The sequence below is a fragment of the Molossus molossus genome, unplaced genomic scaffold (genome assembly GCF_014108415.1).
Source record: "Molossus molossus isolate mMolMol1 unplaced genomic scaffold, mMolMol1.p scaffold_m16_p_15, whole genome shotgun sequence".
NCBI classification, from domain to species: Eukaryota; Metazoa; Chordata; class Mammalia; order Chiroptera; family Molossidae; genus Molossus; species Molossus molossus.
Window position 1 is genome coordinate 4,606,145 of NW_023425350.1, and position 27,986 is coordinate 4,634,130.

General features: G+C 57.5%; 1 protein-coding gene and 1 long non-coding RNA gene across 3 annotated transcripts in view; one reads left to right on the top strand and one right to left on the bottom strand.

Annotated features, from left to right (window-relative positions):
• The window catches only part of HPCAL1 (hippocalcin like 1), an 80,210-nt gene that overhangs the window by 18,590 nt on the left and 33,634 nt on the right, over positions 1–27,986 (top strand). Inside the window, exon 1 of one of the 2 annotated variants that reach the window (XM_036262530.1) lies at positions 9,067–9,281. The exons of the other annotated variant lie outside the window; for it this stretch is intronic. The gene's annotated coding sequence lies outside the window, so the exon portion shown is untranslated. Of the gene's footprint in view, positions 1–9,066; positions 9,282–27,986 lie in introns of those variants that run through there. 2 annotated transcript variants of the gene reach the window in all.
• Positions 15,946–27,949, bottom strand: LOC118630639. The gene is made up of 3 exons (XR_004959667.1): positions 27,365–27,949; positions 22,354–22,496; positions 15,946–16,719 (listed from the first exon to the last, which is right to left on the bottom strand). It is a non-coding gene; the product is annotated as an uncharacterized LOC118630639 (long non-coding RNA).

Genomic DNA, 27,986 nt, shown 5'->3' on the forward strand with positions numbered 1-27,986 from the left:
TGCATCAGGGCGTTTTCCCGGCCTCCAGCTCTTCATTTTAGCTGTCCCTCCGGCTCGGCCCCAGGCATCAGCAACTCGGCAGGCCCTTCTTTGCCAGGCTGTTGTGAGAGCTCTTGGTCCGGGTGGCCGGAGCACACGGGGCTGACCCCTACTTTAACCATGGACCGCACACCTTAGGGAGAGATGGTGCCAGGGCCTCTCTGCTGTAGACCCCTAAGGAGATGAGCATGTCCAGGGCGCAAGCTGGGCACATCTTCCCTGTGGCCCCAGCGCCCCCGCCCGCCTGTGGACGGCTCCTGGCACCTGGACTTCAGATGCACCTTCTCTGGGATTTGCAGCCAAGGCTAAGAGTTGGAGAAATACTTTGCAATGATATATGTCAGACAGAATTTGAAAATGTCATTTTGTGGGTACTGGTTCTGTTACCTCCCAAAGCAGCTCCCCAGGCATCTGTTGTGGGCGACGCTGGTGAGGTGTGGGAGAGACTGTCCTGGTTGCTTCTTTGAGTTCTGTACAATGACTAGGGGTGGGGTTGGACCCTGGCCATCGCCTCGTGGCCCCGTGAGCCCAAGCAGGTCCCCGAACTTCTGGGATCCTCAGGTGGAGATCATACCGACCTGGTATGGCTGTCACGGGGATTCTATGAGTTTCTGTTATTAAACTTCTATATCCATTATTAATATTGGGGCTCGATGATATGTTTTTGTGATTTATGTTTATTTTAAGACTGTGTGGGAACCGATTCCCCAGAGTCATCAGTGGGTGTAAGAAAGCTCACCTCAGCCGGGACGTCGTTCTGGCCGCGAGCCCCGTCCTGCTCTGGCAGCGAGTGGCACCGCGCGAGCCAAGCCGAGTTCTCGGGCAGCGTTCGCTGCAGATGGCGTTGACGCTAATGACTTGCTATATTTATATCACAAGTGGGTGATTTATGGTTAACACCAGACCCGTAACTTTTCATTTCCTGACTGGTGGCTCAGAAGCTTCCTTCATACTGGCCTGTAGATTTAGGAAGTATAAAAAGACTCCAGGGGAGGCCATTTCTGTTCCCGAACTGTCCGTGTGGTTCTGGCCAGCCCAGCGTGGCCTGCGTGGAGCGGTGGCTGGGTGACTCCTCCCAGGGCCCGCAGCCCCGAGGTGACAACCTATGCAGGCGCTCGGTGTGTCTGACTCCAGCCTGGACCGGATTGCTCAGGACGATTCGTTGGCCAAATCCGGGCTGCTCCCCCACCTGCACACTCTGCCCCTGGCGCTCAGGCCTGGGAGGGGTTGTCGGGAAGGTGGCTTCCTGGTCCCATCCACATGTCCTGCATCGGCACACGAGGGAGCTGCACCCAGGACTCTGACAGCCACTGCTGCAGCCTGTGGAGTGCATCTCCGTCCAGGACTGTCATGTGGCCGGCAGGTTCATGGCCCCCAGAAGGAGTCCATGTCCTAGTTCCTGGATCCTGGGACGATGTTACCTTACATGGTGAAGAGCTGTTCGACGTAAGATTGAGGACCTGACATAGGGACAGTGCCCTGGATTTTCTGGGTGGACCCAAGGCCATGGTGTAAGACTTATTAAAAAGGGAGGATCCGCCCTGGCCGGTTTGGCTTAGTGGTTAGAGCGTCGGCCCGCAGACAGGAGAGTCCCGGGTTCCGTTCCTGCTGGGGGCACGTACCTCGGTTGCAGTTTGTCCCAGTCCCGGTTGGGGTCATGTAGGTGGCAACCAGTCTATGTGTCTCTCTCGCATCGATGTTTCTCTCTCTCTCCCTCCCGTTCTGTCTGAAGATAAATGCAAAAATGTCCTCGAGTGAGGATAAAAAAATAAATAAAAAGGGAGGCTCCCCAGCTGCAGTCAGTCCGCGGTGCTGTGACTTAAGACCAGGCGGAGAGGTGCGTCCCGGCCACTGGTCTGCAGGTGGAGGGGCCACAGGCCCAGAGATGTGGGCGGCTGGGAGAAGCTGGGAAAGGCAAGGGAACATGCTCTCTTGGAGCCCCCAGGAGGGATGCGGCCCAGAGAGCTGGGTCTCATTTCACGGTTTCCCTCCCGTCCCCCTTCCCACCCTCCTGGCCATTGGTCCCACCCCCACCCAGGCCGGAGTCCCAGCTGCAGGACCCGGAGCTAACAATCCCGCTGACAAAGTGCATTTGAAGCGATGCTGTTCCCGTCAATTTGGCCTCAGATTTGCCGCATCTTTTCTAAACCAAGGGCGGCAACAGGCCCTGTGGGGGTGTGGGGGTGCAGGCCGTGGCTTCATGAGCTAACGCGAGGCTCCAGGAGCCTGGCCGCAGGACTCCCCGAGCCGCGTGGAAGGGGCTGATGCGCTCCCTGCCCAGCACACGTGGCCTTCAGCCCTCCGAACACTTCCTGTTATTTAAATCTTGGTCCTTGTGATTTTTCTTCCTTTTACATCAAAGGCTTGACTTGGTGCAGGTCTGTGGGAGCTAGAGCTGCTTTCTTTCAGAGTGGCCGCGTGCGTGATGAGGGTCTTTCTTGTGTGGGTACCGCTGATAACGGGGGTCAGTGAGCCTGCTTGATGGTCCCAGTCTCGATGCAGCTGGTGCGGAGGGAGGATGATAAATCCTAAACTTCTGGGTGGTGCTCACTGTTCAGAATGCCTTGGCGGGAACCTTCTCGTGCAGCCCTGTAAGGAGGGCGGGGGCGTTGAGGGCTGTGGGTCCCATGCTGTCCCGCCCCAGCTCTCGCCGGGTAAGTCACTTAACCACACCACTCTCGGTTTCTCCTCTGACGTGGCAGCTTAAACAACAGACATTTATTCTCTCTCAGTTCTGGATTCTGCGAGTCTGAGATCAGGGTGTCAGCAGGGTCAGTTCCTTCTGAGGCCTCTTCCCTTGGCGTGTAGACGGCCACCTCCTCCCTGTGTCCTCACGTGCTCGTCCCTCTGCGGACATGTGTCCTGAGCCCCTCGCACAAGAATCAGGTCCACTCCTCTGACCTCATCTTAACTCAGTCACCTCTTTAGAGAGCTCGCCTCCAAACAGAGTCACATGCCGAGGTCCGTCCTGGGCGATAGGACGGCAGATTGAATTTGAGGGGACCCGTCTCAGCCCGTTGCCCATGGGAAGGACAGTGCGCACCTGATGAGATTTTTAGGGGATTAATGTAAACGATGATGTGTTCAGTCTTCCTTAGCACGCTCGAGAGAGCAGCTGGCACCAACCACGGAAAAGGAAAAGGAGTCGTTCCTGAGGGCCTCTTGCAGGCGGGGTCTAGGTTCTCCGTAGATGGCGACTCACTCAGTGCCCACAGCTTTCTGTGCCGAGTTTCTCCAAGTGTGGACCCTGACCACCTACCTGAGGACGCATATTCCCGGACCCCACACCAGGCTGTGGGAGTCAGAAGCTGCCAGGCCGGGGCCTGGGAATCTGCGTTTTAAGTAAGGATTCCAAGCACACCCAGTGCCGTTTGAGAAGCAGGGCTCAGCTCCTTGTCCCCGTGCGTGCCCTTCCTGCTGCCCAGGATGCTGCCCAGCCCCTCCTGCTGCATTTCCTCCTGCCCGAGTTCTCGGCCCTGGGCTGGGCCCTCCTTCATGTCCTCTGTGGCACTGTACACCATTTCCAAACCCAGGAACACTCAGATCCGTGTCGGCTGCAGGGACACAGCAGTGGTTTTCCCAGAGGAAAGTGCGGCCAGTGGCAAAGCTAGAGGGACACCGGCTTCCTGAGTGTGTTCCCGAGGCCTGTCTGTCCGCGGGGAGCGGAGACCGTGGGCTCCTCATGGCGCGTCCCCGGATTTGCGAGTTCACGCAGTGTGTACCATTTTCTGTCTTCCTCTCTGTCCAGGCTTTGTTGACCTCTGGCTGCTCCTTCCTCCCACTCTGGTGTGGTGTTCCTGCTCCTGGGTATTTGGAAGTGAATGAAGTGCCGTTGATTGCTCAGCCACATCATGGTGCCCTGGCTGGGCTTGCCTGGCTGGGCAGGTGGGGTGCCCTTAGCAGGGTGTGGTGAGGGAGCCCACATCACCTGCTGTCGTGATGGAGGCAGCCCTGTGACCCCCGTTGTACTTCACGCCCTTGGGCTCCTGGCTGTGCTGTCACCGGCTGGCTCCTCTGCAGGCGGGTCCAGGGCTGGCCGAGCCTCCTTGGTGACTCTGCAGAGGAGCCTCTGGGCAGGGAGGGCCTGGGAGTCACTGGGCGGCGGGGCAGCTCCATGCACCCTGCAGCCCTTCGTCTGCCTTCTGAGGGTCTGGCTAAGGTTTCCCTTTAGAGTCCTCAGCGTTTGAGGCACTGACCTCGGCACCTCTAAGGCCCGTCCAGCCCTTTGGCTTACGAACCAGCCCTTCATCCTGGGGGCCTGGCCCTGCTGTCCAGAGCTGCCCTGGCTGCCGAGAAACGACAGGGGAGCACGGCTGGGAGGAAGAGCACCTGAGGGCAGCAGGCAGGACTCCCCGATGTGACGAGGGGACCACCCGTGTGTCCATAGCGGTCCCCGGTGGTCACCTCGAAGACCGAGCTGGCAGGCAGGGGGCCTGGAGACTCGCCCCAGGCCACATGGCAGAACCTTGGGCTGCAGCTTTCCCCTCCCTGCAGCCTGGTGGACATAAGCCTGGGGACAAGGTTTTAGGGGGCAACCACAGCTTTGGGGAGCAAGATGACGTGTGAGCTGACAGAGGGCAGGCGCCGAGGCTGCGGCTCTGGGGGCCGTGAGCGGTCAGCAAGGGTGCCCGTGGGTGAGGGATGCCCCGTCACGCAGCCGGCCAGCCAGCCGTCACGGGCTCTCTGGAAAAGTGTCTCAGGTCTCAATGAGCCTGTTGAACTCGGAGTTGAATTTTGAGTGTTGATTTGCCCCAAGACGCGGGGAGCAGGCTGTGGTTGTAGACTTTCCTTTGTTGTGTGACTGCCAGAGACCGGCCCCTTATCGCGTCTCTTCCCTTCCCTTCCCGAGAAGGGCCACAAGGGCGGCTCCCGGGGAAGTGACCCTCCCCGAGGTCACAGAGTTAGAGGCCGCCTGGGACCAGAGCCCGGTCACCTCCCTGCTCTCCCCCTCCTCCCCAAGCCCACCCCCCCAGCTGCCCTCCTTTCTGCTTCTTCTTGTCCTCTGATCGCCTGAGCATTGACCCTCCTTCCATTTAAGGCTTCAGGTCCGGGGGCATGAAGTTCATCACGGTCTCTGACCTTTTGTTCACATGTGTGTTTAAGTCCCACCTACCCTACAGGTTTCTGTTTTCTCTGCAGCTGCACCTCCCCTCCAGTCCCTCCCGCCATCCCACCCCCAGGTCCCTGGTTGTCCCCCTTCCTTGGGCAGCTCCTGCCAGGGTGGCAGGTGGGGGGGGGCGAGGTGCAGTGGGGGGGCGAGGTGCAGTGGGCGGCCCCTGGACCCGCTCGCCTGCTGGTAAAGAACAATTATCCTTGTTCCGTGTGGGGAGACTTCATTCAGGGTGATTGCAGCAGAGGAGAGAGTGGCAGGGCCAAGTGGGGGTTCACAGCCAAGGAGCAGAATGAGGGCGTCCTTGGGGGGAAATCACTAAGGGGCCATCAAAAGTTAAGAGGTTGAGCTAACCCTGCCTGCCAGGACGGCTGCTAAAGGCAGGTCTGGGGCTTCTGCACCAAAGGGGGGGGATGAGGACCGGGACAGGGCACTGAGTGCCCAGGGTGGGAGATTCCTGCTAAACTGCCTGGCTGGGCAGGCCGAAGCCCGGAGGGAGGCCAGGCTCGAGGTCTCGTGGAGAGGAGGGCCCCGTGGCCGGGCTGGGTGGTCACTGGATGTGGGGTGCAGAGGTCCTTGTATGAGCCAGGTCACACTGGGCTTTGTGGATGTGGACAAAGATGCTTCTCTTTTTAGAGCTTATTTGCTCTCCCGGGATGAAAGCAATGCGCTTTCACAGTAGACACGCAGGCAGTCGAGAGGAGCCCAGATCAGTGGTCACGATCACTTGTAGACGCTGTGCCTGCGCTTGGGGAGCTGGGTGCGATCTCTCCCCTGACCCCTGCTCTGCGACCCTCTGGGGGAAGGTCGCCTCCCTCCAGGGAGGAGGGCTGGCTGCAGCCTCCCGGGCAGCTCCCCAGGGGCCTGGCACAGGTGCGCCGTTACCTGGCAGCACACGGCAGGTGAGCCTCCGGGAGTCCTGGGTCTTCTCAAGGAGGCAGGAGTTTCCCTCCCTTCACCCCAAACCTTCCCTGGTGTTCGGCCACGCCCACTTTGCTTTTCAGCTTGACTTAATTTTTGAAGACATTTTTTTTCAACACAAAAATTCTGCGTCAATTTGGTAAGATTGGAAAACACAGAAAAGAAAAGATGAAGAAAAAATACCCCCTAACTGCCCCCCCCTATATTTCTGGCCGGCCTTCTCTTGAATACCCCTGGAGACTCATTCCCGTCTGCACACCGGGCTCCATGAAGTCTGGACACCCAGGTAGCTGACACAGTGCCGTCAAGAACCTCTTCAGTGTGCGAAGGAGTAAAAGAATGTCCTCTGTCCAGACTTCAGAGATGCCTCATAGATACATGTGATAGAAATATGTGTGTTTAGCAAACATAAGATCACATGGTCATTTGATTTTGATCATTTGCTCTGTAAAGACCTGTACACAGGACAGACAGGCCGTGCCCTCGTCCTCTCTGCTCTCCTTTCCCGGGGAGCCCCTCCTCCCAGGCATGGGGACTCTGTCCCTGCGTGCTGTGTTCTCACCACACGTGCAGAGCCTGAGGGAACCGTTCGTTGTGTGTGGTGGATGTGCTCATGAACTGTAATTCTACTTGCTATGCACATCGTTTTGTAGTTTGCCTTTGACAACTGGTTCGACATGGTTTCTGAGCTGGATCGTGCTGACGCGGAAACGTGGTCCGCGGCCCTCTTTTCTCTCCTCTGCGAGCTGCTGCGCGAGTTTCCTTACATCAGCAGGCACCGGTCCCCATTTCCCGAGGTATGTGCAGTTGGTCGTTTCCATTTTCTCGGCAGCACCGAACGCTATCCTGAACAGTGGATCCTCCTTGGGCACCGCGGGAGGTGGTGCCCATGATCCTTGCCACCTGGTGTTTGCACCTCTGTGTAATCCCCACCCCTTGGTGTGGACCGGACTTATTTACTTGTTTGTTTATTGCAGCAAAGTAAGAAAGAATTTATTGGCTACAGCAAAACACGCTCGGGACAGTGAAACGAGGAAGGGCATAGAGGAAGCAACAGGAGAGCCAGGCGGGGCTGCTCTGGCTCACTGGGAAGTCAAAGAAAAGGGGCCTTGGGGACAGATTCAGGGGGTCAGTCTAGGACAAGTTGCCACTGCCCATTACTCCCCTGGTTGCAAGTCTTGTGGGGTCCCTTAGAGGGAAGAAGGGGGAAGGGAACGGTGCTGGCATGCTCCCCATGGGGAGAGTGTGCCTAGACTGGACTTACTGACTTGATTCTAACCAATAGAAAACAGCAGCCCTGGCCAGTTTGGCTCAGCGGTTAGAGTGTCGGCCTGCGGTCCGGAGAGACCCGGGTTCAGTTCCCGCTAAGGGCATGTACTTCGGTTGTAGTTTGTCCCCGGCCCTGGTTGGTCGTGTGGGTGGCAGCCACTCGATGTGTCCCTTCACATCGATGTTTCTCTCTCTCTCCCTCCCATTCTATCTGTACAAAAAATGGAAAAATACCCTCAGGTGAGGATTAAAAAAAAAAAAGAAAACAGCAGAAGGATGGACTATCACTTGCCACTGGGTTATGAAAAGATGTGGCTTCCATCTTGGGTGTTTTTTCTTGCCGTCTCTTGATCACTGTCCTGGAGGAAGCCAGCTGCCATGTGGTCAGGCAGCCCTTCGGGGAGGCTGCCAGCAGCCCCGAGTGAGCTTGGAGGCAGATCTCCACACCCGCCCCAGCCGAGCCTTCAGATGAGACCTCAGCCCTGGACAGCAGCCCAACCAGAATCTCGTGAGAAGCCCTGAGCCGGAGGCACTCGCTAAGCTGCACCTGTGATAATGACGTTTGTTGTGTCACGCTGCTGAGTGTACACAGCCGTACATCAGCAATACAAGCACCCTCGAGGGGCCCTGCAGATATCGAGACTGTTGGCAGTAGCATCGCTGGATCCTACGGTGCACTCATGTTCACCGTTACTGTTAGGAATTGATCTCCAAGGTTATTCTCCCCGCTACAAGGCTAAACCAGTTCATTTCCCACATTTCTGTAGCACTTAAACCGTCAGATGTTACCATTTTAACCCGTTCATCTGATGAGTGCAAACTAGTAAGTATCTCATGGTCCTTTCAGTTTGTACTTGCCCGGGTTCTAGCCAGGTTGAACACCTTGTCAATGTCGATTGTCTTCTCTGTTGTCCTGTGCTGTGAATTCCAAGTTTATTTCCTTTGCCTATTTTGGGGAGGGGGGATTATCTTTTTCTTATTGATTTATAGATTTTAAAAAATATGTTTTCATTGATTTTTTTTTAGAGAGAGAAGAAGGGAGAGGGACAGGGAGAGAGATACAAACATCAATCAGCTGCCTCCTGCCTGCTCCCTGCTTGGGATTGAGTCCACAACCCAGGCATGTGCCCTGACTGGCAACCTCTTGGTGCATGGGATGATGCTCAGCCACTGAGCCACACCGATTTGGGCTGGTTTATAGATTTTTTTTTTTTAACGTTCTGGAAACTAATCCTTTGTCAGCAATACTATTTTACACTCTGCCTTTTAAAGTTAACAGCATATTGAGAGTATTTTTCTATGCCAATGTATATACATCATTTTATTGGCATTCTTTTGTAGAGATACATACACATTGGTATGTATGTTACAATATATATTTAGATGTATGTGTGTGTACACACACACCCCTATGTAACATTTATTTAGCTGACTGTAGCTTGCTTGCAGGCTTGCACTAGTAGGAACATGGCTGTGTATCAGTCAGCTCGGTTAGGCTCCAGTAACAAATGGTCCTCCCACCCCCCAGAGCCCCATGGTTTGCAGCATCATACGTTCCTTTCTCACTCGAGCTGCATCACCATCGGCTGGTGGCTGTGGCCCTGCTCTGTGCCCTTGTCCCTCTGGGATCCAGGCTGACTGCTGCCCTGATGGCATTGCTGGTCTCATGGACGAAGAACGAAGGAGGGACGATGAGGACGGTTCTCGCCGCCTCTGCTCAGAAGTGGGAATTGACACCGCCACCGGCAGCCCCCTCGAATTTCATTGGCTAAAGCAAACCGGTGGCCAGGCGGCAGTGGGTGGGGTGGGCAGTGTCTCCGCCCCCTCGCCCGAGGACAGGGACTATTTTGCGCTGTGACTGGGATGAACATTCTCATACTCTCCCACGCCCTCCTCAGCTGTGTGATTTTGCCTCAGGATAAATTCTTAGAATTGCCTACAGGTTAGGAACATGCACATTTGTAAAGCTTTTGCTGTTACTTATGAAACCGTACATAATTGTTAGTCCTGATGACCATTTTTAAAGAACAAAAAGACCGTCACCTGGAAACACTCCACTCCAGCCCCGCCCCCTAAGACTGTAGCTGCTTGTCTAGCCTGACGTTTTCGGATGGCTTTCCTGTCCCCTTTGCTTCTCGCAGTCGCCTTGCGAGGTTTGGTGTTGCTGGTGTTTCTTTGCGGGTGTGCAGAGATGCCTGAGGCTCAGAGAGGCTGAGAAGTTTGCTCAGGGTGCACAGCAGGTAGACGGAGAGGCCCTGGCTCCTGAGCTCTTTTCTCTGGTGTTCCGGCCTCTGGGAGCTGAGACTGAAACGTCCTTCGGGCTCCGATTCCACTTGCGCCTAGTGCTGGTCAGGCTGTCCTCTGAGAGGCATGGCCCGGGACAGGCTGGCCACCGCTGCAGTGCCTTAATCTGTATTAAGGTGTCACTGACCATCCTTGGACGGGGGAGGGAATTTACTATTTTTAGGAACAGTTCAGGGAGCATTGTTAATCCTTCGAATGGGCAGGACTGCAGAGCCAGGGTTGTCTATGGGGAGGGTGACTTTTTCTGAGGCGCATGTCAGACCCAGGAGACTGGTTTGAGTGATGTCTGTTTAAGTGAAATCTGCGTAAGCCTCGCCAAGGGTCAGGTTAAAGGACAGGATTCCTTCCTCCGTCCCTCGTGGGACTTCACGCCCAGAGGAGACTCTGAGCCAGGACTGGTACCTTGTGCTTTTGATTTCTCTGCGATTGAGGTGACGTGGTGTCAGGTTATTTGGTTTCTCCGAGCCTACAGTTCACTCCTCTATGAAACGTAAAATTCTGCCCTCCCTACTCTATGTAGATGCTGCAAGGAGCCCGTGAGATTCCACAGAATGACGGGTGAGCTATACACGCATATCCTATAAATGGGCACTTTGCACCCGCCAGGGATGGCGAGAATCAAAAAGGTGGACAATAACAAGTGTTGGCTAAGATGTGGAGAAATTCGAACTCTGGCTCAGTGGTTGAGTGTCGGCCCTGCACCAGGAGGTTGCTGGTTCAATTCCTGGTCAGTGCACATGCCCAGGTTGTGGGCCCGATCCCCATGGGGGGCATGCAGGAAGCAGCCAGTCGATGTTCTCTCTCATCAGTGTTTCTCTCTCTCTCTCCCCCTCTCCCTTCCTCTCTCTAAAAATCAATAAAGAAAAAAAAGGAACTCTCATATGTAAAATGGTGCAGCCACTTCAGAAAACCAACTTGGCAGTTCCTTGAACAATTAAACACAGTCACAATACGACTCAGCAGTTCCGTTGCCAGGTATAAACCCAAGAGAACAGAAATCACGTTCGCACAAAAACTGGTTCACAGATGCTCGTAGCAGCATTATCCACAATAGGCAAAAAATGGAAATGACTTGTGTCCATCAACTGATAAATGGATAAACAAAATGTGGTCCGTCCATACAATGGAATATTATTCACCCACCAAAAGGACTGAAGTATGGCACATGCTTCAACATGGATGAACCTTGAAAAGATGATGCTAAGTGAGAGAAGCCAGTCACAAAGAGCACCTATTGTGTGATTCTGTCGATGTGAAATGGCCAGACAAGGCAAATCTAAGGAGACAGGCAGTAGATTCTTGGTTGCCAGGGACGGAAGTGAGGAGGAGTGGGGAGTGACTGCTGATGGGTGTGGGGTTTCTCCTGGGGGTGATAAAATGCTCTGAATTAGGTAGTGGTGATGGTTGTACAGTCTTGTGAAAGAGAAATCACTGAGTTGCGTGATTTAAAAACAAAAAAAGCAAATAATAGTGGACAGTATTTTGCCTAATTATTGGGGGCACCATGAGGGCACGGCGTGTGAGCTTTGGAATCAGACAGGCCTGGATATTTGTATGTTTTTTAAAAGATGGCTTAATTTTTCTGAGCTTCAGTTTTCCCCTCTGTGAAGTGGAGATAATTCCCATCTTGTAGGGTTGGAGTGCAGACTCGGGAGGTGGCGTTTGCGTCGCTGGGCACCGGCGGGGCCCACGGACCGGGGGCTGTCACTGTTCGGCCACGTGCTCCGCGCCCAGCTCCGGTGGAGGCGGTGGCCGGAGTGGTCGTGCTGGCTCCTTCGCTCCTGAGAGCGAGGGAGCGGCGCCCGTTTGCTGAGTGCCTGTGATGCCAGCTGCCGGCGTCTGGCTGCTTCGCTGTAGCCTCTGCAGCCCTCCAGGAAGCCCCCGGCACACTGACACAGCCAGCTGGGGGCTTCAGTGTTTCCAGGGAGACACAGGTGGGGGCCGTGAGCCCGGCACAGAGGGGCGAGACGTGGGGCGTCGGCGGCTCGGTGACAGGCACCCATTATTCATCACATTCATCTATATGGGAATATTTTTCGCAGTAAAGTTTAAAAGCAAACAACCCCCTGAGGTAGGTACTGTTACTTGTGTTTTCAGACGGGCAAACCGAGGTACAGAGTGTGCGAGGTTACACAGGGAGACGCGGAGACAGCTCGCTACCTCTCATGGACGGGGCGTTAGCAGCCAGCCGGTGAAACAGGAGCCCGGCTAGGGGGCCCGTGGGTTGCTGGACACCAGAACCGTTGAGGGCCCAGGACCCTTGCATCACCCCACCGGGGCTGGTGTGCTCCCCTCTTTCTCTGTCCTGGGAGATTAGGCTTCACGGGTGGGAGATTAAAGGCCGGGGATTCTTGGGTCATCTGGGCTTCGTGATGCCGGTGGGAATTCTTTCACTCGATTACGCTGATCGTTCAAATCTGCGGGCCTGTGACATCGCTTTGCTTCTCATACTGTGACCTTCGGGAAGAAGGGACTCAACCATGGGTATGTGTCACTCACGCTGCTCCCTCCGCCACCCCACACCCCCCGGCCAAGTGAGACACAGGCCTGAGCGTGAAATTTCACCCCCTCTGCTGTGTGGCTTTGGAGGGGTGGTTCCACCTCTCTGAGCCCAGTTCATCGCTCGAACAGAAAGGATGTGAACGCTTCTGTACGGATTTCCGCCCCCGCGGGTGGGTCTGCAGGGGCCCGAGCACGTGAGGCGCAGCTGCTGTGCCCCGGGGCCTATGGCTGCCACCGCCACCGTCTCCACAAGGGGAATGTTTGCAGGGATCGGCAGAGAAATGTTCGACGAATGTGCCTTTAATGTTGGATGACACTGGATGTCACAGTGACTTTGAGAGGCCACGTGTCAGTGGGCCTGGGCACGCCCTCGGAGGGGTGCCACCCGTTTGGCCCACGGAGGTGCGGACCGCGCGGTCATTTGGTGCAGGGCTGGGCTCCACCCCGAGCCCGTCCCTCCCAGAGCTGGGCTGCGGGCGTCGGGGCGGTTCGTCTGGGGCTTGGTCTGATCTCTCGGGAGTTTAGTGGCTGCTGGACCCTGAACGTGGCTCCGCCCTGTCCCTCCAGCTGGAGTGCCCGGAGCCCTTTCCCTCCCTCCGCCTGCCGGTCTTCTTGCCTCTGGGTGGGGAAGAGCTGTCATAACCCCGAGGATTTCATTCCGGCAACCCTCACACTCCTCTGGGCCGAAGCACATCACCAACACCTGTCGTGGGTCCTAGGGACTGTGTTGGAAACGGGATACATCGCAGACGCTGAACTCCGTCTGCTCCGTCTGCTGGAGGCCGTCTTTGGCAGCTTTGTTTTACCTGGGTGCCCCGGGCACTCCCTTAAAGCCTCGCTGAGCTACCGGAGGGTGCAGATGTGTAACGGACCTTGTGCCAGAGACTTAACGCCAGGGTGCTGCTGGCCTGCTCTGCCCTGCCCGTGCGTGGGGCTGGTGGGGACGGTGGTCCGTAAGCAGGAACTCTCTCCTCCAGCCGTGGAAGATGCCAGAGGATGGCAGAAACCTAACTTGGAGCTGTTGGCCTTGAGTCGTGAGAACCCCAGGGGTTGGGAGAGGCAGACAGAACACAGGCTGGCCTGGGCCCAGAGCCTCCCGCGGGTTGTCACGGTCTTAAAGGCCACACCAGGGATTACCCTGGGGAAAATTAATATATTTTGAAAAGATTCAGAAGTTTAGCGTTGAAGGGGTCCTTCATTTCAGTCATGCTGTCTGTTTTATTTAGATAGGGGTTCGTAAGATTTCAGACCGAATTTGTATTGCAGGTGAGGAATGAGTAACTCGTCCTGCAGTGAGCGTGGGGGCCCTGGGCTGACCAGTTCCCGGGGGCGCGCTGCCTTCTCTGGAAGGCGCCCCTGGAAGGCCACGGCCCTGCCTCCTGTGTGCAAGGCCAGGCAGCTGTGGGCCTGGGATGCCGTGAGCTGGTCCCTGGCCCACAGCCTGGGGGGGGGGCGGGGGGAGAACACAAATAATAGAGCCCACTGGACACGCACCCAGGGAGGGCCAGGAGGGACTCACTACCCCAGCCTGAGAGGGGCACTTGCCTGGGCTTTTGAGGGTGCCAGACTTTGGCCGTGGAAGAGATGGGGGTGCGTGCGTTCCAGGCGTGAGGAACGGCATGTGTACGGCCTCTGTGCAGTGAAGAGCCGGATGTGTCGAAGCCACACGTGAGGCTCCTTTCTGTGGCTCGTGTTCTCTCTCTAGCTGGGCTTGTTTTGTCACGGGGCAAGGAGAGGCACAGTCTGTTCCCGTGCTGGGCCACCACCCCCTGGAGGCTGGCCGAACATTCCGGCCCGGCCTCTGCGAGTCTCTCAGTCTGTCTGCCCCACAGCCTCATGGCCCGAGTCCAAGGCTGTGCGTGGGTGCTCTTTGCATCCCTCCCCACCCACGTTCCCCATCCCACTTATGGCTGATGCTCAAGCCAGGGTGTGGCAGAGGCACATGGCAGAAACATGGGCTTTTAGACAGACTGCTCCTGATCAGGGCCCCGCGTGGGACATGAGGGAGGAGGAGGAGGAGGACTGGATTCTTTCTCCTTAACTGGGAGGGGGAAGGGGTGGGGGTGGCTGAGTTTTATGATGAGGGAAATATTTGCCCCTTTTCATTCCTCTTTACACCCCGTTGCCTAGTGTGCCCATCTTGCCTGACTGTTGTCCCCTAAGGCGTCTACTCCCTCACCCCATGGAGGCCTGTCTCCCCCACCCCAAAACACACCACACTCCTTACTTATCCCCTCTTCCCCTGTCCCTCCACTAAGAAGGCCCATCCTGGCAATAGTGACTCTCTTCTGGGCCAAGATTAATGCAACCCGGTGCTAATTCTTACTAGTGTGTGAAGGACTGATGGCACCTATGTCCCCCAGCTGTTTGGATGTTAGGCCACCAGGCCAGCAGGTGAGGCAGCCTAGCATCTGCCTGCAGACGTCCATGTAAGCTATTCCCACTGCTCTTGGGGTTGTCCTGTCTTTTGCTTCTGACTTTGGAGGTTTCTTGAAGTCTGCAGCATTTTCAGGGCGAGGAGTGGCTTTGGTTGGGGCCTCTGGTGAATGGGTTGCAAGCTGACTGCAGACCTTGGTTGGGTGTGGCCACTGCCAGCTCAGTGATCAGGCTGGGACCATCTCATCCTAAATTTGAAGGCCAAAAACAAACACATCCTTGCAGAGGGACACTTAGATCGGCCACCGATGGCATGTAAAATCTTTCTGCTGTCCTCTCCTTGAGGTGGGGAGTGGCTAAGAGGTTAGAGGACAGAGGGGCGACCAGAGAAGACAGAAGAGGGTATCCCCGCATCGCCAGAGCAGGCTGGACAAGCGGCCCACAGCCTCTCTCCCTAAGCAAGTAATTCCAGAGTGAGCCTCCGCCAGCCTGCGCCTCCAGGAAGGCCCTCGGGTCGCGGAGAGCGTCCGCTCCAGGTCTGTGAAGTGCAGACCCCACAGAGGGCGGAGCAGTGCCTCTGCAGAGCCCTGGCCTGCCGTTGCCTTTTAACTAGGTTATTGAGCTGTTGACAACCAGGCATGATGGGTCCCTTATTAAAAACCAAACAAAACCCGAGAAGGCAGAACAAGCCACGCAGAAGACCGAGTGCCCAGTGAACTCATCAACCCTGTGGCTTTGATCTCCGAGGACCAGGAAGACGAGGTCTTTGATGTTCACTCTCTCCACAGCCGTCCCTGGATGAGTCTGTGAAGGGAGTGCTGAGCCTCTGAGCCAAGGATTAATTATGTAACAGAGCTCAGGTCCCTGGCAGGCGGCTGGCCAGGAGGGGCCTGGAAGGCTCCCGCCCCCTGCGCCTCAGGATTAGCCCGAGGCCCGCTCCTCTGGGAAGCGCCAGCGGGCATCTGTTGAGCGGATGCCTTGCAGGGTGTTCCTTAAACTGCAGTCATTGTCTCTGTGGAGCTCCAGAGCAGCTTCTTGGCTGTCACTCGCCAGGTCCCTGAAATGGAGCCTGTGCAGAGGAATTAAGGAAAGCTATCGGGCATCTGCAGCCGCTATTGTACCATCTGCTGGCTCAGAAATATTTTATAATCAAATGAGTAAGACAGGCTTCTCGCACGCCACGCACACACAGCCCCCTCTTCCCGCTCCGCCCAGCTCCCTCTGGGAGCAGCCTTTTCCCAGGAGTGACGATAATGTGCTCTGGGTTTGGGGCTTGTATAGCTGGATGACCTTGGGCAGCGGTCTTCTCTCCTCCCCGGCTTGTTCCTTTGTGACGCAGAGGCCCCCGTGCTCAGTGCTGTTACGTGAATCAATGGGGTTAATGTGTGTGTCCCCCTCTGATACTACTTACTACTTGTCTTAGATTTTCAGAATTGTGTACTTGAACTTTTTCTGGTACGTGCATGTTCACTGTAGAACATCTAGAAAATAGGAAGAGACTAGAACACAAATTACTAATCTGTCCTCCCCCCTCCCCCGAGAGGGGCTACCGCTGAGAACATCTGGCGGCATCTGGGAAGACTCAGCACACAGATGGTCTGTGACCCAAGCGACGGCAGTCATTGTGGACGTAAATGGAAATGAGAGTCTGCGGGCCGAGTGTGGCTCCGCAGGGGGTGTGTGCACGCGTGTGCAATGCCTTGGGGTCCTGAGACCGCCCGTGGTCAGAGCAGGGTCCACAGGGTCCCGGAAAGGGCATCGGCTCAGTTCCACCGTGCCTTTCTCCCAGGGGAAGTGGGGTGCTGGTGCCGCGGGAGACGCGGAGGCCAGGCTGGGACCTGGGGTTGCCAGGAGGTCAGGGACGCAAGTAGCTTGTCATCAGCCCAGCAGCCACACGCCTCATTCAGGACCCACCTTCGGAGTCTGGGAGGAGGTGCGCTCTCACACCACAGCTAGTGTGCCCTGGCCCCCGTCCCCTTCGCCCCATGCGGCTTTGCTCCTTTTCAGATCAGGAGCAGCTCTGCCTTCGGGAGACCGTGAACAGAACCGACATCGAGGGTGGCTGTGGGTGTCAGCGATCACCCACTGGGATAACGGGGCCACCAGTCGAGAACTACAGACCCCTCCCGAGGGGGTGTGTGTTTATGTGGACCAGGTGCCGTCCTTGTCATCAAGCAGAACTACACGTACTGTGTTTTCTTCTCTCCAGATAGAGTGGGAGGGAGGGAGAGAGAGAAGGAGAGAGAGAGAAACATTGATGTGAGAGAGTCACACTGATCGGTTGCCTCCCGCATGACCCCAGCCAGCGCTGGGAGTCGAACCTGCAACCCATGTATGTGCCGTTGACTGGAATCGAGCCCGTGACTCTTTGGTCCACGGGCCGTTGCTCTAACCGCTCAGCCAAACCAGCCAGGGCCATGTACTGTATTTTCAACAACCTCCCTCTCCTCTTTTGCTTCCATGTCCCATGTAGCCGCCCCGACTTCCCCCGCCCAACATGCACAGACGCTGGCCCTCCCCTCCCGCCCCCATCTCCACTGGGGTCAGGCCCATTCTGATGACGCACCCACATTCCACTGTCCACAGCCCACCCTCCCGCCTCCCAGACTGTCTCTGAAGGGTTTGTCTCTGTTTGCGGAGCCGGGAAAACTGTTTTCACTCGCGGGGACAGAGTGTTCCTAGATAAGTCTGAGCATCACATCACTGGGATTCCGTCTCTGGGACCCAGCTTGCTCCCACGTTCCTTCACTGCTTTGGTCTTTCTGTCCTCGGAGCCCCCCCTCCGTGCCAGGCTCAGCCAGGTCGGCGCCGCATGGGGTCGGGGACAGGGTGTCCGAGGAGCGCTTCCTCCTGAGCTGGCTCGGGTCACAGTGATCTTATGTCAGGTAGGGACTGTGCTCATCAGCCCTGAGGTCCGTCTGCGGTGTGGGAGAGGCGGAGCAGGGGTGGGGGAGGCACACGGGCCCCAGATGGCCACACCTACCGCCCCCCTGGAAGTGCCTCCGGCTACCCCGGTGCCACGGTCTGATTCGGGGGTTCGGTCCCTAGAAGCTTTCGCTTCCTTCAAGCCCAGCTCATACACTCCGGTGCTTCTGCTGGCCCGGTTCCCTACAGGTTTGAACCCGCCTTGATGATGGCCTCTTTCCATGGTGCGGTGGTGTGAGTCTGTGTCTGGGCGAGGCTGGGATTCCCGAGGCCTCCTTCCCGTCCCCGGATCCACGCGGGCCGGCACCACGCACGGGCCCACCCGCCAGCACTCAGCTCCCCCAGCCCGACTTCTCCGTCCTCACTGATCACCGGGCGAGTGGCCACCCATGACGTGCTTCTCTCTGCCTTGCCATCGATTGCTGGGGACCTTGGAGAGGTCACTTTGCCTTTCTGTACCTCAGTTTCCTCATCTGTCAAATGGGGTGTATTTCTGCCCTGCTGGCTTCAAAGGTTTGTTTGAAGACTGACCAAGGCCTGTTGGACGCAGGACTGGGAGGTTGGGGGCATCCCACGGTGAGGAGTCCCCTGCACACCCCCGCCTCCGCCTTGGCTTCCCCCTTGGGGCTGGCACAGGGCCTGGGGGGTCACACAGGCGCTTCATGGGGGTTGGGGCAGCCTGAGGCAAAGTCAGATTTTAGGACCCAAGGATGGGGCAGTGGCTCCCAGACTTCAGGATCCTGTGACCTGATTAAAATTTTTTTAAAAAGTAGGGCCAATAATAAGGTTGCTAACTTTACATTTTGTCAAATAAGGTTGTAAAACATTCTCATCTACTATTAGTATTATTTTATAATAGAAAGGACATTTTCACGGCACAGAGGACAAGGAAAAGTGCCATCTCAGGAGAAAAGACCGTCCTCTGAAACCACAGTGTCATTGTTCTTCCCTTTGCCGAGTCTAGTCCCGGCGCGGGTGGGCGGGGCCCCGGGGTCTGGGCGCTGGTTCAGGGCTCGGTGGCTCGTGGGGTTCGGATGATCAGCTTTCCAGGTAGCTCCAGATTCTGGGGAAGTTTCATTTTCTTTTTAATTGTGGACAATTTCAAACATAAGCAGATGCAGCACGAATAGGAAGACGAGTGGTGGAAGTTTAAGGACCCGGGGGTGGTGGGAGTCTGGGATGGTTTAAATTGGGGCTCAGGCAAAGACATGGGCACCTCACCTGCGAGACACTCGGTGGACGGTGAAGCCAACGCTGGCAGCTACTTACAGCTTCACCTAGGAGACCACTGCTCTAGACTGGGGGCCCGGGGGCAAAATCTGGCCCCCTGCTCGTTTTCACAAATAAAGTTTTATTGGAATAGCCATGGACATTCATCCTTTACGGCTGCCACCGTCTCTGGCTGCTCTCACCTGGCAGGCAGGGTTGAGGACTTGGGACACAGACCCCGTGGTCTGCAAACACGCCCAGGATATTTTCTCTCTGGCCCTTTCCAGAAGTTTATTGCCTCCTGGCCTGGAATGGGGATCTGGAACCCAGGTGAAAAGGGACTATTTGAAGGAGTTTTTATTCTAAGTGCCCCCCCACCCTTCAGTGCTTGCCTCCTTTTCCCTATAGTTTTGTGAAGTGATCTCTCATCTGCTCCGGGCTTGCATTCCTCCCATGACAGGGTGCTCACCCCCCAGCATCAGCACATTCCAACATTGTGTAATTCTGTTGCTTAGTCATTCCTCAGCGGGCCCTCCCTGAAGCGTTAACTCACAGATCCTTGGGTTCGGCTCTTACGGTCCAGGGAAGTCCGCGTTGCTCCCCCTGCACAGTGCTTTGGCCTGTGCTCCCCGACCCCTCGCTCTGCACTCCACGACTGTTCTCTGCGTGCCCTACTGCCGGGCAGTTAAAGGGCCTCTTGGGAGCCGCCGGTGCCTTCGTTCTCCCCTTCACTGTAGTGGCCACTTCACTGCCCAGTTGAACAGAACCTACGATCTCTTCTCAGGAATGCCAGGTTGGAACCGAGGCCGACCTCGCCAAGTTAAGGGCCGGGGTCAGGGCCCGCCACCTTGCAGGTTCACTGCCCACGTTATAGTGGAGGCATCGTTGTTCTCGTACGGAGGAGTACGCTGAGGCTCCAGGGCTGGTGGCACAGCCGAAGGCCCAGGCGTTGCACTGCCAGCCAGGTCTCTTGGCCACAGACCTCACGTTCTTTCTGCTGTCCTGTACCGTCAAGGCGGGGACGTGGTCTAGCTTCTCAGAACTCCTTGTTTCTTCTTTCTGGATTCTGCATAGGCTCCGTGCATGGAGGTGGACGGGGCTCCGTGTACAAGGCCCAGTTTTTTTTTTTTTAATCCTCACCCGAGGACATTTTTCCATATTTTATTCAGATAGAGTAGGAGGGAGAGAGAGAGAGAAGCATCGACGTGAAAGAGACACATCGAGTGGTTGCCATCCACACTGCCCAACCAGGGCCGGGGACAAACTGCAACTGAGGAATGTGCCCTTAGCGGGAACCAAACCCGGGTCTCTCTGGATCGCAGGCCAACGCTCTAACCGCTGAGCCAAACCGGCCAGGGCTAGGCCCAGGTTTTTTAGAAGCGTCTGGTCCTCAGTATGCAGCCCCATGAGAACTGGAGGTGCCCCGTCTGCTTTGCAAACTGTGGTCACCTCCTTACAGGTCTTCCAATTGACAAGCCCCCTGAGCCGCCTCCTCGGGCAGATGAAGATAAGGACAGCAGTGTCCTTGTGCCCCGGGAGCTCACAGACCAGCAGGTGGGATCCGGACAGTCATGCATACCCAGCCTCCTGCAGGTTGGAGGGAACGGTGGGCAGGACCTCCCTGGGGTGGGTGGCAGTGGCAGAGAGAAGCATTTGAGTTGGGCTTGGAAGGGTGCAGAAGAGTTTGCCAGGACAGCCACACAATTGATCATTGACAGGTAAGCAAGGAGCATCAATGGGCGTTGAGTCACGACAGCTTTTCCTGGAGACTGGCTGGGGCTTTGTTAGCTTGTGCCGTGGCACCCCGGGAATGGCTGGAAAAACAGTTGCTCCGACTTCAGTGGCTGCCAGCTCATTGCCCAGGGCTCAAGGAGACGGAGAAGCTAGTTTTGCAAAGGCATCGGAACGTTATACCCCCGCAGACATACACATTTTTCTAGATGGAGGAAAATGGCCTTATGAAGGTGTCTGTTGGCTCCATGTAGGGACCTGCAGAGAACTCCTACATGGGTCTCTTGGAGATGGAGCCCCTGGCTGAGGCGTGGGGTTCCGTCTTGGAGGGCACATTCTCTTCCCGAGAACAATTAGCCACAAATCAGTAATTGACCTCAGGAACTGCACAGAGTGGGATGGTATTGATTTGTGGGCCTTTTGGCACAAGAACCAGCCTGAAGACATTCCGTAGGAAGCCCGAGTCCACAGCCCAACGTCCTGCCTTGATCTCCAAGTGTGGGGGAGAGGCGGAGAGGGCAATGGGTGGGGGAGAGGCAGAGAGAGACAGGAAGGAGGTGGGAAGAGGTGGAAAGAGAGGACGAGACACAGAGATCTCAGAGACAGACGTGCATAAACCGGGAGACAGTGCACACACAGACGGGGGGGACAAGAGGAGAGCGAGGCCGCTGCCTCCCAGCTCCCCGCAGTCCTGGCCTTTTTCGTCTCTGGGGCATCCGTTTGGGCGTAGGGCCCCTTGGGCTGGCAGAAGTCGGCTTTCTGCTCCTGCCGCGCGGTGGAGTTCCTGCCTCCCTCCCTCCACCCCACTCGGTGTTTATCCTGCACTAAACCCTGTGATCGGTGCTGAGGAAGAAAACGCACATTAGGCTCCCACGCGATGTGTGCTTGGCCAGCGGCGCCCACGGCTGGCGAGGGGTTCAGACCAGTAATTGCTAACCCCTCTGACTGTGCCAGGCCCTTCTGTTTACTTGCTTGTTTGTTTATTCATTCATTTACTCTTGTGACTCTAGCAATGACCCTGTGACATAGGTGTTATTGTCCCTCTGTAGTCCAAACGTCGACACCCAGTGCGGTGAGGTAACTTGCCTACGGACATAGCTCGGAAGTCCCTGGTAGGCCCCCTCTGGCTGTGGGACTCAGGAGGTGGCTTTGTACTAGGTCTCCAAGAAGGGGGTGAGGAAGAGCTTGAGGTCGGTTGGGTGTGCACTGGACAGAGGGACGCTATAACACACACTGTCCCTTTGGTCGTGCAGCCACTCAGAAAGGCCAGGTAACTGGGGCCCAGGTCTGCCTCGCTCTATAGCAACTCTGTGCCCCGTAAGCCACCCCACCTTGGGGCTTGGCCAGCAGAAAAGAGTACCTTATAGTGTTGGTGGCATGAAGCGAGGGGCAGACGTACTGACGAATCCTCACCTCACTCTGGCTGGTTTGGCTCAGCGGTTAGAGTGTCGGACCAAAGAGTCCCGGGTTTGATTCTGGCCAAGGGCACGTACCTCGGTTGTAGTTTCTCCCCAGCCCCAGTTGGGGTCGTGCGGGAGGCAACCAGTCGATGTGTCTCTCTCACATCGATGTTTCTCTCTCTCTCCCTCTCTCTCTTTCTACCTCCCTGAAGATAAATGTAAAAATACTCTTGGGTGAGGATTTAAAAAAACCCTCACCTCCAAGCGCTTCCCGTGGGACCTCAGCCCGCCCACCTCCTCTGGGCCCAGCTCGTGCCCCTGCCGAGGTCACATGCCACCCTTCAGGGAGCGGGGTCCTGGGGCGGGCCGAGAGGGATGGAGCTGGTGTGCTGGGTGCACAGGCTCAGGCAGCTGCCGGAGAGGGGACAGGAGGAGAGCCTCGGGCAGTGACAGCCACAGAAGGGAATTTACGCCCCAGGCCCACCCAGGGCCATATACATACATCTTAGGTTTCGCTCCTTCTCCTCCCTTCATTTTCCTTATGATCTGGCCGGTTCCTTCTCTCACCTCTTCATCACGGTGTGAGCTGTTGGTGTGAGACCTTCTGCGGTGCTCGACCCCACATGGACACGGGAGGGAGTGGACGGGTGGGGCTCGGGGGCGCCGACAGATCCACGAATCGCTGTGGTGTGTCTCCTCCAGGGCTTGTACTGGAAAGAGCAGAAATACCTCTTGCATCTTTATTAGCTCACCCTCCACTGAGATCCGCATAGAACCAGGATGTTCTCGTAAAATACCACAATCGGCTCTCCCGGCGAGGTGTTTGTAGAACAGCGACGTTTACTTTTGCTGTTTCCCCACCTGCCGTGTAGAGGAGAAAATCAAGAAACCATGCTTCTCCTCCCCCACACCGTTCCTTCCCCAACAGCCGTAAGAGCAACACCGGCTTCCTGTTATGATACACCGGCGAGTTCTGCAGGCAGGAGGAGTCGTGCTTGGCAGAAAGGAAAAGCCCTGGCCAGCCTCCGAGTCCGCGACCCCGGACCTCTGTCCTGGAGCCGTGGCCTGCCCATCCCTTCCCCGAGTCCGTGACCCCAGACCTCTGCCCTGGAGCCGTGGCCTGCCCATCCCTTCCCCGAGTCCGTGACCCCGGACCTCTGCCCTGGAGCCGTGGCCTGCCCATCCCTTCCCCGAGTCCCCGACCCCAGACCTCTATCCTGGAGCCGTGGCCTGCCCATCCCTTCCCTGAGTCCGTGACCCCGGACCTCTGTCCTGGAGCCGTGGCCTGCCCATCCCTTCCCCGAGCCCGTGACCCCAGACCTCTGCCCTGGAGCCGAGGCCTGCCCATCCCTTCCCCGAGCCCGTGACCCCAGACCTCTGTCCTGGAGCCGTGGCCTGCCCATCCCTTCCCCGAGCCCGTGACCCCAGACCTCTGCCCTGGAGCCGAGGCCTGCCCATCCCTTCCCCGAGTCCCCGACCCCGGACCTCTGTCCTGGAGCCGTGGGCCTGCCCATCCCTTCCCCGAGTCCGTGACATCGGACCTCTGTCCTGGAGCCGTGGCCTGCCCATCCCTTCCCCGAGTCCGTGACATCGGACCTCTGTCCTGGAGCCGTGGCCTGCCCATCCCTTCCCCGAGCCCGTGACCCCGGACCTCTGTCCTGGAGCTGTGGGCCTGCCCATCCCTTCCCCGACCCTCTTCCTTCCCGGGTACAGACACAGGACGCCTCTGGGCGCGCTGTGTGCAGCCCTGGTTAAGGGTCCCTGCCCCGGCCACGGGGACCCGCTGGGAGAAAGAAGTGTGTTTGGCTTTAGTTTCTGGCTGCGAGCCCTGAGCGCAGTGGCTCTGGTCCCTCTTTATAAACGGAGGACAGATGCAGCGTCAGGTTGTCAGGACAGCGGGGGCCAAGCCTGTTTGTTTTTAATGGAAAGTGCGAGGGGAGAAACAGGAGCAGGCAGTAGTGCAGGCATCTGGAGAACCTCTGTCTGGGAATCCCGGTGACTGCGACGGTGGCCGCAGGCGGCAGAGGAGCGGGCTGGGCAGTGAGGGCGCCAGGCAGCCCTCAGGGTGGGTGGAGTCGGGGTGCCCCAGCGCCTTCGGCGGGAGTCTGTGGGGCTGCCCTGCACCGTGTTCCCCACACCTGTTCTCCTTCGCAGTCCCTGTGGCGAGGTACTGCAGACAGTGCTCAGGAAAAGAGGCGCCTGTGTCCCCGACTTCCCGCTCCCGCCTGTCCTCACGGCCTTCGTGGCAGCGGCGAGGGCAGAGTCGGCACGGGGTGCTTGCTCCTGTCGTGTGCCCCTCGGGGAGCCTGGAGCCACTGAGGGAAGGAAGCCACATGCCCCTGTGCCAGGCCTCACCCTCCAAACCCACACAAACCACAGCCCTCGCTTCCCGTCCCCCAGCGACCCTGCGTCAGTCGCTCATCTACCAGCGGGCTGCAGCACAGACCAGCTCCTCCCTCGAGGCCCCGCCCCAGCAGTAGGGGCCAGTTTGATTTCCATGTTCACAGACGCACACAGGAGACCCCTTCTCAACAGCGATACCGTGTCATTAGGCTGGGTTGCTCTATCGTCTTCCTGCTGCTTGGGGGACCCTGAATTTGCCCTTGACCCCTTCCTCGGCACCCTAGTTTGATCTGTGAGCTGACACAGGAGACCCCTTCTCAACAGAGATACCGTGTGCATTAGGCTGGGTTGCTCTATCGTCTTCCTGCTGCTTGGGGGACCCTGAGTTTGCCCTTGACCCCTTCCTCGGCACCCTAGTTTGATCTGTGAGCTGAGCGTGCCATCGTTCACGCTTCATTGGTTCAAGCCCTTCTTTCCTGACGCCCACCAGATCTCGGCCGGGGGTGGGGTGGGGGCGCCAGCCAGGCTCCTGGGCTGCAGGGGGCAGGCGGACCCCTAAAGAGCACGTTGCTGGGGGAGCATGGCTGGAGTGGGGAGCCCCTGACAGCCCCAGCCCCGCGGGGTGGAGGATGACAGGGGGGTACCTCATCCAAGACCCTGATATGTTAGCCCCCAGAACTTGGGGGGCGGGGGGAGCTGAGGCTCTGGTTGCTCTGATTGCCGTTTCATGAGACTTCAGCACAAAGTTCCTGCGTGGTCAGCTACAGAAGGCGGAGAGATGGGAAGCAAACCCCAAATAACAGAATCTTCTCAGACTTCCCTTTGGAAGATGAATCCCTTATGACAGGAAAGTAATCACCATCGATTACAAGAGCCCAGCCCTCTGAACATTCCGGAAGGTTCCTTGGGATTCTCTCCTCTTCCCTCCTTCCTTCCTTTCTTTCTTCATACCCTTGAACTTTCTTAAGTGCACTTTTCATTACAGTAGACCTCTCCTGGGCCCTGACTTGCTGGGTGCGGGATATGTGGGAAGGGGGTGGCCGGATGTGGGCCCTCCTTCAGATCGGCTGGACTCTTCCTGTCACACTGCATCAGGACAGTGGGACTACCCCCGGGAGCCCGGCGTGTGGCCACCCAGGGCACGGTTGCATCCCTCAGATGGGAATGTCTCCCTGATCACCTTCGCATGATTAGAAGGGTGAACTCCCACAAAGATCCGGAACAGTCCGGTTTCTGGGGTCTGGGGCCTCTGTCCTCGGTGGTGGTGTGAGACCCGTCATGTTTGGGGACTTGAGATGATCGGTTGAGCCCCAGTTATCGTGAACCAATCTCCTGGGCTATATCCATCATGCTTCAAGTTCCTGGGGGTTCTAACTGCTACTCTGTGACAACAGAAGGTTTCTCTCGCAGCAACTGTTATCTTTTGATAATAACAGTAACCCTGTACAGCTCTGGAGAGCTTTCCAAATGCGCATTGGTTCTCACAGCGACCCTGGGAACTGGGTCACCATCTCTCTTTTGTAATGAGGAAACAGGGGCTCAGAGAGGGGAAGTAATGTGCTCAAGGTCACACAGCTAGTAAGTGGTCGATCGGGGCCTCCGTGCTGATGTTCACCTTGACGCTACTGTCGTTGACTTTGGGCTGCTCAGCCAAGTCTTTGTTGAGCACTTGCTGCGTGCTGTCGTGGACGGAGCAGGCCCGCATCTGCTCCCCTGGTGGTGTGGGAGGAGGTGGCCACCAGATATTGGGCGGACCCGGCAGGGGCGGAGCCGTGGCAGGTGTATGGGCGGGCACTTGGGGCCCTCAGGTGAGACAGCACCTGCGGGAGGGTAGTGTGACAAGGGCCGACTCCGAACGCCGCTGGGTTCTGCTCCCCAGAGCGGTCCGCCCAGGGTTCGGGGGGATTTGCTTCTGCAGACACCGGGGGAGTGTGCGGGACTGGGCTTCCCATGGGGAGAGAACAGGAAGGGCACGGTTCTGCTTGCCCCTATCTCCTTGTTTAGATGAGCCTTCGTTCCTTCAGGAAAGAAAGGTGAGCCGCGGGGATGGAAGGAGGCGGAGGCCTTCACAATGCTCTCTTGTAACGTTCTGCAGTTGGCAGCCTGACCAGGGACGTACGAGTTCCAGGCACCTACCTGCTCCTGTGGGATCTGCACTGCAGGGGAGCAGGGCATCCATGCAGCAGCCCTGGAGCCCGGCAGCCCTCTGCCGCTGTCCTGGACCCTATGCTGGGCCAGGGACGTACGAGTCCCAGGCACTTACCTGCGCCTGTGGGATCTGCACTGCAGGGGAGCAGGGCGTCCATGCAGCAGCCCTGGAGCCCGGCAGCCCTCTGCCGCTGTCCTGGACTCCGTGCTGAGTGGGGACCCGTGCCTCCTGTGGTCCTCACCCTGCCTGCTTGGGACTCTGTGTGTACACATGTGCATGCATGTACACGGATGCCTTGCGTGCATGGGCACACATGTTAATGTGCATGCACACATGTCAGCATGTCTGCACACACGTGTACCATGCATGTGTACATGTGCCGCAGGTGCACGCTCACTAGACTGGAGCCCCTGAGGGCAGGGTGGGTCCCTCTCCCCTTGGTCCCCAGCGCTCAGCACAGGCTGGCATTGATCAAGCGGACAGCGGGGCTTTGTGGCCGCCTGTGGCCTCCCTGGGAACCTTCTGACTCCCAGCCGCAGTGAGTGCGCTTCCTCGACGCTTCTCCAGCATCAGGCTTCTGGAGGCCTCGTCAGCATCTGCTCGGTCAGGTCCTCGCTGCCTGCCCTGGACCTCTGACCTCGGGTGTGTAGCCAGCCCCTGGCACGGGGCCGGGCACAGGGCTCAAGGGCAGCGGGTGTGTTCGGGTTTGAATGCTGATGTGTTCACTGAGCATCTCTGCCGCCTGCACCCGCAGCTCCAAATAACATTTCAGGAATCGAATAACAGTGTTTCAGTACTTGCAGAACTCAGAAATAGATGATTTGATTATATCTGTTGGAAGTCATTGCCACAACTGGCTTCGTTTTCTTAGCCAGCATCTGTCCCGAGTGGGGAGAGACAGCAGAGGATGGTGTAATGACTGGGTTCTCCCCAAAGCCCATCTGCCGAGCTGGCGGCAGCCCGAGGCTCTTCCTGGATGGGGGAGCCCGCGGACCGAAGCCGCCCCAGCAGGGCCCAGACCAGCACTGCCTGCCACCCCCTGCCCCCTGTGGCAGGACCTGCCCACACACCTGGCAAGCCACTTACCCTGAGGATGTCACTGCGGGATGGTGGCTGCCCCAGCGGGCTCTTCGGCTTTGGAAAGTCTCGCGACTCCTGTGCCTGATCTGTGCCCCAGCTTGCCCGGCGGGTTGTTTCTCTGGCCCACGCTTCGCCCGGCCTCAGCAGCCATCATGGCCAACTGCTCCTTCCTCCCCCCCTTGGGAAATTCTCTCTGGGTTTTCTCAGCCACGCGGTGCCAGGGGAGTCACGAGGGTCTCAGGATGCCCTTCTTAGCGCTGCGGGGCACTGCCTTCCTGCCTTCGAGTCCACGGTGGTTGCGGCCGGGAGGCTGGAGGCTGGGGCCGGGTGAGGGCAGCCCCAGGTGTGCTTTGGTTCTGCTTGGAGCCGGCCCAGGGCGCGACCACGGAGCTGTCTGCTGCTGCCGGGCGGCGGGGGCTGTGCTTCCCCTCCCAGCAACGAGACAGGAAGCAGGTGTGCCCCGTGTGCCTCCTACCCCTGCTACTTTCAGAACGAAGTGAGTTCTGAGGACCTTCAGAGGAGAGAAGTTCGTGCAGAAACCCAGCTGTCAGCCCTGCCAGCTCGCCCTGCCCGGCGTGGCCCTTCGCTTCTCGCCCACCTCCCCCGGCCGCCCAAGCGAGGAGGTCGG